Genomic DNA, 17,796 nt, shown 5'->3' with positions numbered 1-17,796 from the left:
AAATAAAACAAATAAACCGCAAAAGCAACAATAAAACACTATAAATATTTTCAACATGATAAACTAGTGAAAAATTTGGAAAAGAAAATTAAAATTCCCCATAAGTTATTGACAATTTTTTAGATGATCAAAAAAATTCTGATGATTAGGATCATTCCCTACCAGATAATTTTTTACATCCAAAAAGTACCTATTAAGACTTGAACCTGAGTTTCAGTCAAGTGAAATCAACATTTATTTATCCCCACCCTCCATAGACACACATATTACGTGTTCAAACTTGTGCATGTCATAGGATTCTGAGTCATAAGAGGAAAATTAAAGGTCATAACATTTGGTAAATTAAGCAAAACAGAAAATGTTTTTTAGAGATGTGGAAATTGGCTAAACAGAAGAGATACTGACTCATCAAAAAAGGAATGAATTACTAAGCATATAAGAATATATTTAGTCTCATAAATAAATGTTATCATTGAGAGATGAGCACCTGGAAGTTGTTAGAACTTTCCAGTTTCTCAGTATGCATGATAAGTATTCCTAAGTTAGTTCTCAAATATCTTACTTCACACTAAGTGTTTAGTCATTCTCAACAGATAATTTTGACTCCTTCAGTTATTCTCAAGTTAGACATGCTGTGACAGCTACCTTCATTCAAGGATTTGCAGCCCAGAGATAGTAAAAGCAAGAAAAACAGAAACCTTACTATAGTTTCTGGATGTCTCATAAATTATAAATGTAAGTTCTATGTCCTGATAAATTACTTAGCCAGATTTAAAGCATGCAACTATTCACAGTAACCATTTTAGTGTAGTATCTTGAGAAATATCATTGTAAGTAGTCCCAATTTCCACAGCAACTCTGTAGGAGAAATTCTAATTGATTTATTCTTGCTGGAAGATCTTATAATCAGGAAAGGTTACCTCTGGGTCATTAGGATGAAGGCTAACACTGAGAGACAGGAACAGTGACGGAAGCTCTGCCTATACTACTGACTGAAAGAAAGGCAGGAAGTTGCAGGATGACTTTTCTTCTTGACTTTTTTCCCAGTAATTACATGTTTATAATTCATTAATTAAAGAGGCACAGGGGTCTCTTGACCTAGATAAGCACATATATGTATACTAGCAAAGATGAAAATGAAATCTCAAAGTAGTTCCCCCTCTCAATTTCTTCCTGACTTATGGATTCTTGCCTAAAACATCTTTATTTCCATCTAGTTTTGCTTTTACAAAGATCATGTGATACATCAAAAAGGGAAATGAAATTATTTTCTGTCAGACTTTTTTTTTATGGAGAGATAAGCTTTCCTTCCTCACAGCAATCACACTGTTTGGTTCTAGCATCATATTCACCAAAAAATGCGTTTCTTCAATACAAATTCACACAGTCACTTAAGAGAGCCTACCTTAATCCTTTCAGAGTCATTTGAGATATTCCTAGCCACCATTAAAAACTGCAAACTAAAATTAAGAAAGTCTTTGGGACTAATTGAGACAAATGTGCCATGCCTACTGATTACTGAGAAGCTGCAGGGGAAAACCTTTCTGGTTTTCACTAGGAAAGATTGGATGGTTTTACTTTAAACTAGAGTAACCTTCCTCCTCTTAGCATGGAGATGAAAGATGGAATCAGAGGGAGAATGGGTAAGAGAGTCAGAAAGTAACAAACCTAAGACAAAAGTAGGACTTGAAAAAAGGAGTAGCATCCAGTAAACACAAAATGGAATAAAAGACCCCATGTGTAGAGCAGAATTCAGGCCAGTGCTTCTCCCGTAAACATGGTAGGCATCTCTATAACTTGGCACGTGTTCTAAGGCTCAGTTCCCCCTCACATTTATATTCCATACACTGGGAACTCCATGTGGTTTGGGAAATACTGAAGCAACTTCAGGAGAGGGAGCTTACAAACTTGGGCTTTGGAGTTCGAAATTTTGTCTTCTATACTTCGTAAAATTGGGCCAGTTACTTAAACTCCTAAGCTTCAATTTTCTCAACATTTAAATATTAACCTTATGGGACAATTCTGTTAGGTAACATGTAAATATAAACATTATATTTTATAGGTATTATATTAAATAATACTTAACACATACAGATATTACCATGTGGCCAGCATTATTCTAAGTGCTTTCATTTACCAGCTCTTCACAACAGCACAAAGAGGTAAACACCATTACTACCCACTGTTATACACGAGAAAATGCTAATAAATTAGAGATAACATGTGCACATTTCTTGCCCCAATGTTTCATACACAAACGGAGCTCAATAAACAAAAATCATTGCTACTTAAAATATCACCAACGTATTTTATATTGTGGGGGGAAAAAAAACCAGTTTCTTAAATGATGAAGTTTTGTAATTGCTGAAACTATCTAGAAAGAGAATGTAACCCGTAACAAAAATATTTGATAGAAAGGAAATATCTCAACAAATAATTAAGGAAAACTATAATGATATCTACCTGAGTTAATGAATTAGTTAATGAATTAGAATATGAATAATGAATTAGTTAATGAATTAGTTAATGAATTAGAAGTTGATATAAATTTGTCAAGTCTTCCTTAAAAGAGAGAGAGAGAGAGACTCAGTTATTCAATAAAATAGTATAACCATTGTGGAAAGGTAAAACTTTAGATTTAGAATATTTTTCCCCTCTAAGGTTTAAGACTGAGAATTTTGGTTTTTAATTCTGAAGTCAATAAAATGTCAAATCATTAAGTGTGAACACTACAGGGAATAAATATCTATCTACGCAATTCCATTTCACGTATGACCAGGATGAAGCAGTTGATATTTCATGCTTTTTGGTTTCCCTTTTATAAAAACAAAAATGGGTAAAATTCTTAGATCTATGGATTTTCACAAGCACTTGTTTCTTTCTTTTCTTTTCCCATGAAGCAGGAGAAATAGCTCAGAAAAAGCAGTGGTTTTTAATCATTCTTTCTATTTCCCCTTTAACTTTTACATCTTGATAATTGTTCATAAAATATTTTGCAAAACAAGTCCCAGTTTTTTTGACAGCTACAGAGTGCTGCATCAATTCTAAGTTGTCTTCTCATAATTGTTTTTCGTTTCTCAGGTGAAATGTCAAATAGTTCTTTAACACAAGATATCTTGCTCCAAATTTGAGTTGTAAGTCTGTGAACAGCTTTGGATTACTATTTGGCCCTTTGGCTCCAATCTTAGAAACAGTTGGCCTCCACCTGGTAAAAATACTTGCTAAACTGCTCTTTGGAGTCAACCTGATTGAAAATTCGCATGTTAAGGCAGCCATCTGGAACCTGATTATAATTGGGGAAATGGAGGAGGATATCACTCACATTGTACAATGGAGACAAAAAGTGTTTATTTCCTCTCATGCTGACTTAATTTTAAAGGGAAAGGTTAAAGTGGAGAATATGAAAAACAGAACTTTGTTCCCATATGTTCTCATTGCCTTCTCATGTAAATTTGAAGGCACTGTGTGAACTGGCAGCTCCTAAGACTGCCAATAGCAGGAACTGAAACAATCTAAAATTATACGTTAATGGGGAAAGTCTCTGGGGATGTTCAAAAATGTTCTTTTGTTTGTTTTCTTTTGTCTCATTAAGTAAATGTTGTAAATCATAGGTCAAAGTTTCTGGAATGCTTCCAAAAGCCAACTCCCTTTTACACTGAGCACAAATACCAAGAGAATTATAGAAAAATAATAGGAATTCACTATGAAAGAGAAAAACACTCATAGTATAACAATAAACTAGTTAAACAAAAGACAAAGCCACTAATTAAGATACTCAAACTATGATAAGGAGTAGATAGTAAAAAACAACAGATGAGAAATTAATGAAAAAATACGACATGTGCCATTTTGAGGGAGAGCAAGGAAAAGAGCGAGAGCTAGAGAAAGAGAGAGAGACAGAAAGAACTAAGACTCCCAGTCAGTCCTTGCCTATGGAGAAAATCCTTAGCCTTCAATCATAAATGCAACTCTGACTTGCCATCAATTTGATGAAGCCATTCCAAAAACTACTCCCCAATCCCAGGAGAGCTAATAAACCCACCCACGGCAGTCCTACTGCATGGCTGGTATAGTTGTATTTCATATTTATGTCATTATGCCTTGTACTACAGGAAAGTGTACACATGCCATTCAACTATAGATATCACAAATATTCATTGATCACATTCTATTTACCAGAGAAATTTCCCAAGGTCTTGGTAAATGCTGGTGAATGGTCCTGCCACTGGGGATTTTACTGGCTACTGAGGGAGACAGACAATAAACAAACAGTTAAGTAAGTCTGTGAAGAAATGGTCAGGAAATGTATTAATTTGACACACGAGTGCAGCATTCTACATAGAGAGAGCAGACGGCAAAGACGTGTGACTGAGAGTGAACAGGGTAGTACGGAGCTGCTGAAGAGCTGGTGATGGTCGCCACACCAAAGCTACGACCTGATTCAGAGGGCCTTGAATGCCAGGCTGAGGAGTTTAGGCTTGATTTTCTAGTCCAGAATCTCAATTGGTGGGGACTCAGAAATGTACATTTTAACAAGCTTCCAGGACGATTCTTCCTAAATCATCCAGCCTAATCAGATAAATAACCTTTCTGCCATTATCAGAGATCATTAACATAGCTGATATATTATTTTCCCAACACTATATACAATTATTATTTTTTCATAGTCTTAGAATGATACATTATTGAATTTATGTCAGTGATTTTTCAATTGAAACACGAAATTGCTATCTCTATAGGTGAAAAATGTTCAAATATCAGTAGTTACATATAATTCCACCTATTTACTAAAATTTCAAGAGTATTTAAGAAAATAATATCAAATATTTCAGGGCTTATATATCTTGGACCTTATTAACATAGAAGCTATCTCACAAACCCTTCAAAAATTGTCTTAATGAATCAATGTATTCAGTACACATTCATGTATCCCACAAATACTAGTTGAGTGCCTAATATCGACAGGCATTGTTTTTGACCGTAGAGGCACCACAATGAAGCAGATAAAAATCTCTGTTCTCAAAGAGTTTATATTAATAACATGAATAACTTTTTTAATGGCTTCAAGCAGAAAAAACTGTACTGTAACTTTGTCTTGGCCCTGAACTGGCAGAATTACTTTGAGAAAAATATCCAGGGCTCTATTTCATGACATGAAAACTTTTTATTATATAATCTCTACATATCACCCACCATGAAATTCCAAGTTTCTGTTTTCACCCAGACTTCATAAACTCCCATACTTTTCTCAGATTTTTATGTCAATAATTTATTAATATCCTACTTTACAATACTCTGTATTTGCATTTTGCTTACTCTCTTTGAGTTCCACTTTGCTTACTACTTCCTTTTCACTTTCTTTTTTATTTTTTGTACCTCTGACAGGTATATTTTTACTCCTTTAATTTCTTCTTATTATCACAGAGTCATAGAACTGGTATGAGACAGCAGGCAAAATAAAGCATTTGCCCAATTGTCGTTAAGGATAACAGGTTCTTGATGTTACCTTTTTGAAAGCCTTATAGGAAAAGATAAAGAACCACAAGAAAGCAGACTATATTCCCTCTGAGGAAGACCTCCTTGACTTGAACAAATTGTGCTTTCTTTGGGCTTAGTGTTTCCAAAACACAAAGAAAAGGAGAGAAAACAAGAAAAAAACAAATATATTGGTTTCAAATATTTACAAAGGCACACTAGTTTTACATGTTGTTTTGTTTTTATCTTAAATTTGAGGCCTTTAAAATAACAAGTATAGCAGGCTATAAACCAAAACAGTGTTAAGAAGTATTTTTAAAAAGGCAAAATATAATGAAGAATAAGCTAATTACAATGACCGTCCTCTTAAAATAACTTGAAAGAATAGAGGAAGGGCAAGGAAGGTAGTAAAGTATCTGTATTGATAAATATGATTATTCACTGCTTTTCTTTCATTTACACAGACATTTAGTCAGTACAGCAGTCAGAAAATCAATACATAAGTTTTAAGGGTCTTCTATGCCTCAGGTACTCTAAGGGAGACAAAAATAAAAGGATAAATAAAACATGTCCCCTGCTCAGAAAGATCTTCCAGGTAAGTTCCCGATTTCCATAGTTTGTCCTCCAGGAAACTGAGGAGGAAGCAGTAAATTTTCAGGGTCTATGGGGAGACAGGAGGAGGTGGGGCAGGGGAGGTTCAAATAAGGATTAGAGAGCCTCAGGACAACATAATAAGTTTTCAAAAATTTTAAATTCCTAAATTTTCTACTCCATACACTTTTCTAGGTGGGACTTTAACACGAATAACTTTGTGCATGGAAATGGTTTCTCCTGAGTGCAGAAAAGGCTGAATGAGCCGCCACACGTCCTGTGTGTGCCTTTTGGCTGGTTGTCAAGATGAGTCAGTAGGTAGAAAGCCTCAAAATCAGGCTCTAGGCAAAGTGCAGATGTAATCAAGGAAGTAAATTCTTTTAGAGATTCTTATCAATCCACTGATGCCCCGTATCCTCCTCTATACTTACACTGCCTCCAAGAGAGTAAACCTTTCCTAAGCAAGACTGTGGGAATAATTATAATGGAATTGGGTGGCTTCCACTACCACTTACCCTTCAACTTAATTAGAGAAAAAAAAATCTCTGGAGGATTTTGAAATAAGTGAATAAAATAAGGATTAAGAAATATATGCATCTGGGGCTTCCCTGGTGGCGCAGTGGTTGAGAATCTGTCTGCTAATGCAGGGGACATGGGTTCGAGCCCTGGTCTGGGAGGATCCCACATGCCGCGGAGCAACTAGGCCCGTGAGCCACAACTACTGAGCCTGCACGTCTGGAGCCTGTGCTCTGCAACAAGAGAGGCCGCGATAGTGAGAGGCCCATGCACCGCGATGAAGAGTGGCCCCCACTTGCCACAACTAGAGAAAGCCCTTGCACAGAAATGAAGACCCAACACAGCAAAAATAAATTAATTAGTTAATAAACTCCTACCCCCAACATCTTCTTAAAAAAAAAAAAGAAATATATGCATCCTCTTTAACAGAAGAAAAGGTGTATTCGTAAGTCACAGAAGGATAGTTTTCCTTGACCCTTTCTGATGTTGCCTTGATTAATAATTCTTATGGAAGATGGTGGAGTAGGAGGACATGTGCTCACTCCCTCTTGCGAGAGCAGCATCATCAAAATGAACTCCTGAACAATCATTGACAGGAAGACACTGGAACTCACCAAAAGAGATACCCCATATACAAAGACAAATCAGAAGCCACAATGAGATGGTAGGAGGGGCACAATCAAAATAAAATCAAATGCCATAACTGCTGGGTGGGTGACTCACAAACTGGAGAACACTTACACCACAGAAATCCACCCACTGGAGGGAAGGTTCTGAGCCCCACGTCAGGCTCCCCAACCTGGGGGCCTGGCAACGGGAGGAGGAATTCCTAGAGAATCAGACTTTGAAGGCTAGTGGGATTGACTGCAGGACTTCGAAAGGACTGGGTGAAACAGAGACTCCACCCTTGGAGGGCACACACAAAGCAGTGTGCACATCGGGACCCAGGGGAAGGAGCAGTGACTGCATAGGAGACTGAACCAGACCTACATGCTAGTGTTGGAGGGTCTCCTGCAGAGGCGGGGGAGTGGCGGTGGGACAAGGACACTGGCAGCAGAAGTTCTGAGAAATACTCCTTGGTGTGAGCCCTCCCAGAGTCCACCATTAGTCCCACCAAAGAACCTGTAGCTACCAGTGCTGGGTGACCTCAGGCCAAACAACCAACAGGGATGGAACTCAGCCCCACCCATCAGCAGACAAGCAGAATAAGTTTTATTGAGCTCTGTCCACCAGAGCAACAGCCAGCTCTATGCACCACCAGCCCCTCCCATCAGGAAACTTGCACAAGCCTCTTAGATAGCCTCATCCACCAGAGGGCAGAATGCAGAAGCAAGAACTACAATCCTGCAGCCTGTGGAATGAAAACCATATTCACAGAATGACAGACAAGACGAAAAGGCAGAGGACTTTGTATCAGATGAAGAAACAAGATAAAACCCCAGAAAAACAATGAAATGAAGTGGAGATAGAAGACCTTACAAAAAAAGATTTCAGGGTAATGACAGTGAAGATGATCCAGGACCTCAGAAAAAGAATGGAGGCAAAGGTTGAGAAGATGCAAGAAATGTTTAACAAAGACCTAGAAGAATTAAAGAACAAACAAACAGATGAACAATATAATAACTGAAATGAAAAATAGACTAGAAAGAATCAATAGCAGAATAACTGAGGCAGAAGAATGGATAACTGATCTGGAAGACAGAATGATGGAATTCACTGCCATGGAACAGAATAAAGAAAAAAGAATGACAAGAAATGAAGACAGCCTAAGAGACCTCTGGGACAACATTAAACAAAACAACATTCACATTATAAGGGTTCCAGAATGAGAAGAGAGACAGAAAGGACCCAAGAAAATATTTGAAGTGGTAATAGTCAAAAACTTCCTTAACATGGGAAAGGAAATAGCCACCCAAGTCCAGGAAGCGCAGAGAGTCCCATACAGGATAAACCCAAGGAGAAACATTCTGAGACACACAGTAATCAAACTGGCAAAAATTAAGCACAAAGAAAAGTTACTGAAAGCAGCAAGGGAGAAATGACAAATAATATACAAGGGAACTCCCATAAGGTTAACAGCTGATTTCTCAGCAGAAACTCTACAAGCCAGAAGGGAGTGGCACGGTATATCTGAAGTGATGGAAGGGAAGAACCCGGCAAGGATCTCATTCAGATTCGATGGAAAAATCAAAAGCTTTACAGACAAGCAAAAGTGAAAAGAATTCAGCACCACCAAACCAGCTCTACAACAAATGCTAAAGGAACTTCTCTAAGTGGGAAATACAAGAGAAGAAAACGACCAACAAAAACAAACCCAAAACAAATAAGAAACTGGTAAAAGGAACATACATATCAATAATTACCTTAAACGTGAATGGATTAAATGCTCCAAACCAAAAGACACAGGCTCGATGAATTGTTACAAAAACAAGATCGGTACATATGCTGTCTACAAGAGATCCACTTCAGACCTAGGGACACATACAGACTGAAAGTGAGGGGACAGAAAAAGATATTCCATGCAAATGGAAATCAAAAGAAACCTGGAGTAACAATACTCATATCTGATAAAACAGACTTTAAAATAAAGAATGTTACAAGAGACAAGGAAGGACACTACATAATGATCAAGGGATCAAACCAAGCAGAAGATATAACAATTATAAATATATATGCATCCAACATAGAAGCACCTCAATACATAAGGCAACTGCTAACACCTATAAAAGAGGAAATCGACAGTAACACAATAATAGTGGGGGACTTTAACACCTCAATTACACCAATGGACAGATCATCCAGACAGAAAATTAACAGGGAAACACAAGCTTTAAATGACACAATAGACCAGATAGATTTAATTGTTATTTAGAGGACATTCCACCTGAACACAGCAGATTACACTCTCTTCTCAAGTGCACATGGAACATTGTCCAGGATAGATCACATCTTGGATCACAAATCAAGCCTCAGTGAATTTAAGAAAATTGAAATCATATCAAGCATCTTTTCTGACCACAACATTATGAGATTGGAAATCAATTACAGGGGAAAAAACGTAAAAAACACAAACACACGGAGGCTAAACAATACATTACTAAATAACCAACAGATCACTGAAGAAATCAGAGGAAACAAAAAAATACTAGAGACAAATGACAATGAAAACACGACAATCCAAAACGTACGGGATGCAACAAAAGCAGTTCTAAGAGGGAAGTTTATACCAATACAATCCTACCCCAAGAAACAAGAAAAATCTAGAATAAACAATCTCACCTTAAACCTAAAGGAACTAGAGAAAGATGAACAAACAAAACCCAAAGTTAGTAGAAGGAAACAAATCATAAAGACCAGAAATAAATGATATAGAAATAAAGAAAACAAAGATGAATTAAACTAAAAGCTGGTTCTTTGAGAAGATAAACCAAATTGATGAACCTTTAGCCAGACTCATCAAGAAAAAGAAGGAGAGCACTCAAATCATTAAAGTTAGAAATGAAAAAGGAGAAGTGACAATGGACACCATAGAAATACAAATCATCCTAAGAGACTACTACAAACAACTCTTTGCCAATAAAATGGACAACATGGAAGAAATGGACAAATCCTTAGAAAGATATAACCTTGCAAGACTAAACGAGGAAGAAATAGAAAATCTGAACAGACCAATCACAAGTAATGAAATTGAAACTGTGATTAAAAATCTTCCAACAAACAAAAGTCCAGGACCAGATGGCTTCACAGGTGAATTCCATCAAACATTTAGAGAAGAGCTAACACCCATCCTTCTGAAACTCTTCCCAAAAATTGCAGAGGAAGGAACACTCCCAACCTCATTCTATGAGGCCACCATCACACTGATACCAAAACCAGAAAAAGATATTACAAAAAAAGAAAATTACAGGCCAATATCACTGATGAATATAGATGCAAAAATCCTCAACAAAATACTAGCAAACAGAAGACAACAGCACATTAAAAGGATCATACACCATGATCAAGTGGGATTCATCCCAGGGATTCAAGGATTCTTCAATATGCAAAAATCAATCAATGTGATATACCATATTAACAAATTGAAGTATAAAAACCATATGATCATCTCAATAGATGCAGAAAAAGCTTTTGACAAAATTCAACACCCATTTATGAAAAAAACTCTCCAGAATGTGGATGTAGAGGGAACCTACCTCAACATAATAAAGGCCATATATGACAAACCCACAGCAAACACCATTCTCAGTGGTGAAAAAACTGAAAGCATTTCCTCTAAGGTCAGGAACAAGACAGGGATGTCCACTCTCACCACTATTATTCAACATAGTTTTGGAAGTCCCAGCCATGGCAATCAGAGAGGAAAAAGAAATAAAAGGAATCCAAATTGGAAAAGAAGAAGTAAAACTGTCACTGTTAGCAGATTACATGATACCACACGTAGATAATCCTAAAGATGCCACCAGAAAGCTACTAGACCTAATCAATGAATTTGGTAAAGTTTCAGGATACAAAATTAATAAACAGAAATCTCTTGCATTCCTATACACTATCAAGGAAAGATCAGAAAGAGAAATTAATGAAACACTCCCATTCACCACTGCAACAAAAAGAATAAAATACCTAGGAATAAACCAATCTAGGGAGGTAAAAGACCTGTATGCAGAAAACTATAAGACACTGATGAAAGAAATCAAAAATGACACAAACAGATGGAGAGATATACCATGTTCTTGGATTGGAAGAATCAATGTTGTGGAAATGACTATACTACCCAAAGCAATCTACAGATTCAGTGCAATCCCTATCAAATTACCAATGGCGTTTTTCACAGAACTAGAACAAAGAATCTTCAAATTTGTATGGAGACACCAAAGACTCAGAATAACCAAAGCAATCTCGAGGGAAAAAAATGGAGCTAGAGGAATCAGGCTTGCTGACTTCAGACTATACTACAAACTTACAGTAATCAAGACAATATTGTACTGGCACAAAAACAGAAATATAGATCAATGGAACAGGATAGAAAGCCCAGAGATAAACCCACGCACCTATGGTCAACTAATCTATGACAAAGGGGGCAAGGATATACAGTGGAGAAAAGAGAGTCTCTTCAATAAGTGGTGCTGGGAAAACTGGATAGCTACATGTAAAAGAATGAAATTAGAACGCTCCCTAACACCATACACAAAAATAAAATCAAAATGGATGAAAGACGTAAACGTAAGGCCAAACACTATAAAACTCTTAGAGGAAAATGAAGGAAGAACAACCTTTGACATAAATCACAGCAAGGTCTTTTTTGACCCACGTCCTAGAGTAATGGAAATAAAATAAAAAATAAACAAATGGCACCTAATGAAACTTAAAAGCTTTTGCACAGCAAAGGAAACTATAAACAAGATGAAAAGACAACCCTCAGAATGGGAGAAAATATTTGCAAATCAATCATCGGACAAAGGATTAATCTCCAAAATATATAAACAGCTCATGCAGCTCAATATCAAAAAAACAAACAACCCCATCCAAAAATGGGCAGAGACCTAAACAGACATTTCTCCAAAGAAGACATACAGATGGCCAACAAACACATGAAAGGATGCTCAACATCACTAATCATTAGAGAAATGCAAATCAAAACTACAGTGAGGTATCACCTCACACCACTTAGAATGGGCATCATCAGAAAATCTACAAACAACAAATGCTGGAGAGGGTGTGGAGAAAATGGAACCCTCTTGCACTGTTGGTGGGAATGTAAGTTGATACAGCCACTATAGAGAACAGTACGGAGGTTCCTTAAAAAACTATAAATAGAATTACCATGTGACCCAGCAATCCCACTACTGGGCATATACCCAGAGAAAACCGTAATTCAAAAAGACACATGCACCCCAATGTTCATTGCAGCCCCTTTTGCCTGGTCATGGAAGCAACCTAAATGCTCATCAACAGAGGAATGGAAAAAGAAGATGCGGTACATATATACAATGGAATATTACTCAGCCGTAAAATGGAACGAAATTGGGTCATTTGTAGAGACGTGGATGGACCTAGAGATTGTCATACAGAGTGAAGTGAGTCAGAAAGAGAAAAACAAATATTGTATATTAACACATATATGTGGAATGTAGAGAAATGGTACAGATGAATCCGTTTGCAAGGCAGAAATAGAGACACAGATGTAGAGAACAAACATATGGACACCAAAGGCAAAAGGGGGGTGGTGGTGGTGGGATGAACTGGGAGGTTGGGATTGACATATATGCACTAATATGTATAAAATAGATAACTAATAAGAACCTACTGTATAAATAAAATAGAATTCAAAAAAAATCAGTGGACTTTGAGTAAAGTGGATTATCCTCCATAATGTGGGTGGGCCTCACTCAATCAGTTGAAGCCCTTAGTAGAACAAAGACTGACTCCTCCCAAATAAGAAGGAATTCTGACAGCAAACAGCCTTTCGAACTGAACTGCAAAATTGATTCTTCCTATACATCCACCCTGCAGATTTTGGACGTGTCTGCTCCATAACTGCATGAGCCAATTCCTTAAAATCAATTAATATCGCCTCTCTCTCCCCACCCCTCTCTCTCTCTCTCTCTCTCTCTGTTCTGTTTCCCTGGGTAACCCTGACTAATACAGTTACTATCAAGACAATGAATCAGTGTAGATTGGGACCTCTCGCCATTTCACCTTAAAGGCAAAACTTAACACCCAGGTATGATTCTCAAAGTGCTGCACATAGAGAGGATTTCCTTCTTCATTGTCTTTCAGGGACATGCTGATGGGGCTGTGATGTTACAACTCTTCCCTTCCTGCTGGTGCCATACTAGACAGAACTATATTTGAGTAAGTTCTTTGTTAAATATGTTGCACATATTTTCTCCTTTTCACTCTCTTAGTGATATCCATAAATGAACAAAAGTTCTTAAATTTAAAGTAGTCCAATTTTTTCATTTATAATTAGTTCTTTTTTCTATTTAATAAATCTTTACCTACATTGGATTCATGAATATTTTTGTCTACATTTTATTAAAAATGTTTTGAAGTCCTGGTAATGGAAGTGTGGGAAAGTCAAGCAAATCCCTCAAAACAAGTATACAACTGGAAAAAATGATTTTTAAAAATTTCACTGCACTAGAAATTCACCAAAGGGGACAATAAGTTGAGAAGTGCATTTACATGAAAACTGCTAGTGGAAAGTTTGTGGCTTTCTTGCCTGGATGCTGTCCTGTTTTGCTACGTCAACCCTCACTCTCAGCTCAGGCTACAGACACCTGCCCTCTTTCTGGCTGGACAGGATAGACTCACTTCAGTGTGGCTGACAGAGCAGATAAAAGTCTATTTGGGGAGTGATAGGGCCATAGATACACTGTGTTTATAAACCCTCTATGCATCCCTGCTGACTACTAACCAGTGCATGTTGGATGCCCCAGATAACCTAGAGAAAATTTGAAGCCTGAAGAAATCTGTAAACTTACTGAACCATTCAGTGTTGTATATTGTGGGGTAAGATATTTCACATTTGAAATTAAGGCAAGGTTATTGCTTACTAAAACCAACAGCATTTAGAAGAACAAAACAAATTTAGAGATGCTACAGAACAAAGGTATACATGTGGACCATTTCGATTCAATGATTTACTAGAAATCTTAGGTAATGCAGTAAGGCAAAAAGGGAAAAGGACTTGATTTTAGCAAGGTAGTATATTTCTAAAAGATACAATTTGATATACAAAGAGTCAACTGTATTTCTATTATATACTAAAAATCCCAAAAGAATATTTTAATTGTTCGTTTACAATAGTGTATAAATATTTAGAAATAAATCTGACAAAAAAAATTCTTATGGGACAAGAAAGGAAATAATTGACTTGAGCTGTGCTAATCGCATCTGGCCTGTGGATGAAGCCTCTCTCGCTTCCTTTCCTTTTTATTTACATTTCTAAAATAGCTCACTAATTTACGATTGCTCTTTAAAACTCTGAGAAATAAAAATGTGAAAACAGGGAATGACATAGAGAAAAGAGTTAACATTTGAGTTAGTTTGAGTTAACATTATAAATGTGCCAGAATAGCGACTCTTAAGAAGGCTGGCCAATGTGGGAATGTGAGACACTGGAACTGATTGGTGGGAGAATTTGAAACCACTCAAATTATATCATACATTTATCAATCTACCTATTCCATGCATGGGCAGAGTTGGTCCTTTCTTGAAAATATTGCCTACAGAGGGAAGCAATAAGCTAGAAGAAGCTGGGCAATAGTAGGAGGTGATATCTATTACCATCTAACAAAGTGTCATAATCTGTACTCTCAGTAGTAAAAGACATAAAATATAAAATTCTTAAAGTCAGACATTCTCTCCACTTGTGGGAAATAAGCTAGAGAATGCCAGCACATCAACTGGAACACAACACTTTCCCAAAGAACTGGAATCACTGCTAATAATCAAATACTTCAAACAAATCATAAAAATAATAAGGTTTTGGAATTTGGTTAGAACGAATGTAAGTCATAAAACCCGAAAAAATATAGTAACACGCCAACAATTCACAAATTGTCATTAAAGTCTTCTGTGAGAAAGTTTTTCATTCTTGCTAATTCATGTATCTAAAAAGGAAATGTCTTTTCATGTGTGTTTATTCTGGAATATTGGAAAATTTTTAAGAAATTAATAATTACTCTTTTAGAGAAAAATAGTCATATAATTCAAAATACAAACGCCTCACTTATATAAGAAAATGTAATGAATAGGCTAGCTTGGATATTTAAATATTCTTAAACACACAACTATAAACTTTATTTTTGCTCACATAGGTACACATAAATGCATTTCCGTGCAGTAGAAAATGATAGAAGTAATTATCTCCATGTAATTATACTTAAATACAGAAAAATTTCCTCTTTATTTTACTTGTTAAATAAATATTCCCGAGTACTCTGTCCTTAGAATTCTGGTCTCCTCATTCCATAAATACCATCTCCATGCAATTTTATCCACATGTAGTATAAACACTATATGAAATCACTGTTGTTTCAAGTCCCTGAGATCTTGGCATTGTCTGTTCATGCAATATGTCTTGTTCCATTTTGATTGATGCAGAGCCCTAAAATTATATCAACACTTTAAGAGAAAAAAATTTCCCCCAAAATGTCCACAGCTTAGAACTATGCCTAACCACATTCAAAACAACAGTTTGATTCTATCAAGTTAGCAAAAAGAATACTCATTCTACACAGAAATCACTCATTCTGTCAACAAATTTTGAGTGCCTACCATGCGTCAGGCACTATGTCAAGATTTAAGACTACAACAGTAAATAATACTTAGCATCTTTCCTAGTTATTTTGGAACCACATTTGATGAATCAAAAATGAAATGATTCTGTTTCATGTATTGGTGAATACTATTAGCTAGATAAGCCAAGAGTGGTAGGAAGAATACCCGGCCTCATGTAGGGTAATAGAAAGTGTTTGGTTTTGTTTTCAATTCTAAGAGGATAAGACATTAAATTTGATACTTGAAAGGTTAGAGGAGCTATCCAAATTGGAGGAGTTTAAAGTAGTTAGGAAATTCGAGACAGAGGAAGCAATTTGTGCATAATCTTTGGAGTCCAGAGAAAGAATGTCACATCTGTGGAGGCTGCATCATGAAGAGCCCTGTACACTGTAGAAGACTGACTGCTTCTTGTTGAACTGAGTAGCCAAGGCAAGCAAGCTCTCTATCCAGCAGCCTGAACGAGTGAGTGTGAGTATGTCTGTGTGCATGTGTGTGTGTTCTTCTTCCCTGTAGTAATATATGAGGAACATGTTATAGGTAATTTATTTCACACCTATGATTTTCTTGGAATAGCTGTTACCCTAGGCAAAACCATGTATTTATTGTTCTCAAAGAACACTCAGAGTGTTACAGGTGAAGGAAGGTGATGAGAAGAGTGATGATATTAATAAAGTCAGTTATGTTCAGGAACAGATAAACTACAGAAAGTCCACTCCTCAGTCAACTGGAAAGTTACTGCTGTCATTTGAGCCTCCAGTTTATTTATTCTGTCCAATTTGTCCTATTTGCTGTCATCCTTTCCACACCCTTTCCACACTTCTAAGTCCTCATGACCTTACCCTAATTCCTAGCAAGATCTGATTTAAAGAACAGTCTTCAGCTCATTCACTGCAAAGCAGAAAGAATAATAACTTAAATAACTTTGGTTTATGGTACTACAATCTTCCTTCAAAAAAATCTATCTAAAGTTATTTAAAAGTTTTGTATTTCTGGATAACTTTATTTTTTGTGGAGGAAGGAGTGATCATTTGAACAAACAATCTAAGAAACTTCTGTCTTCAAAATTATTATAAACCACAAGTGTGTCCTTGGGGGACCTAGGGAAATCACTGAATATTAAAACTCTGTACATGAATCTATACTAATACATTTTAAATGTATTGAAGAGGCACCATGAGAAAAACATGGCACCAATGAGTACGCTATTACAATAAATCAGAGAAGAAACAGGTGAACAAAAGCAGTGGAAATAAGAATAAAAAAGAGTCATAAGCTTGAGAGATTTCAGAGTTAAGAACACAGACTAAACTTCAAATTTCTGGTTCGAATGTAAGGAGCTTGGAAGTCACCACTGTATCTGAACAAGTAAAACACTGAACGAACTGTAAAATCAACAACTGTCTTTAGATCCTGAAGAGAAGTGAAGTCTCAGGGAAAATTGCTACCTCGCCCCCAAATTGTAGAGATATAAAGGCAAATACAACTTACCAGAATCACAACTTACCAGAACAGAAACCTCTCGGAAACCAGTGCCAGGGTAGGAAAACCTGAACTGTAATTGACAAATTGCCAGGGTGTTGTTAGTTCATTTACTTGTGACAGTAGATTTTAATGCCTTCATTTTTAGATAAGAAGATTTAAGCTCCCTGAGTTGCTTGACTTTCTGTTTCCCTACACTGCTTACTAAGACAGCTTTGACAACTTGATCTTCGGAGGGTAGAAGAGGCCTGAATTATGACATTCTGTTTAGTGGGTGGCTCTGAAGGAAATGTGACATTTGGAAAATGGGAAGTCTTGGGAGGCCTCTGAGCTTTTAAGGAAGAAGGTACCAAAAGACAGAAGAGGTAACTCTCAGAGGGGAGGTAGGATGGTGCAAATAATATTTCATTCACTTCAAACTAGGGCAATTCTCTTTAAGAGGACTGGCCT

General features: G+C 36.6%; 1 protein-coding gene across 1 annotated transcript in view; it reads right to left on the bottom strand.

The window, feature by feature from the left end:
• The window catches only part of LOC114901908 (platelet glycoprotein 4), a 148,339-nt gene extending 130,798 nt beyond the window's left edge, over nucleotides 1-17,541 (bottom strand). Inside the window, exon 1 of the mRNA XM_029234121.1 lies at nucleotides 17,372-17,541. The gene's annotated coding sequence lies outside the window, so the exon portion shown is untranslated. The remainder of the gene's footprint in view (nucleotides 1-17,371) is intronic.
• Between the last annotated feature and the right edge of the window lie 255 nt (nucleotides 17,542-17,796).

This window comes from Monodon monoceros, unplaced genomic scaffold (assembly GCF_005190385.1).
Source record: "Monodon monoceros isolate NGI ecotype Baffin Bay Population unplaced genomic scaffold, NGI_Narwhal_1 Super_Scaffold_2, whole genome shotgun sequence".
NCBI classification, from domain to species: Eukaryota; Metazoa; Chordata; class Mammalia; order Artiodactyla; family Monodontidae; genus Monodon; species Monodon monoceros.
This window is presented reverse-complemented; position numbering and strand designations above follow the sequence as displayed.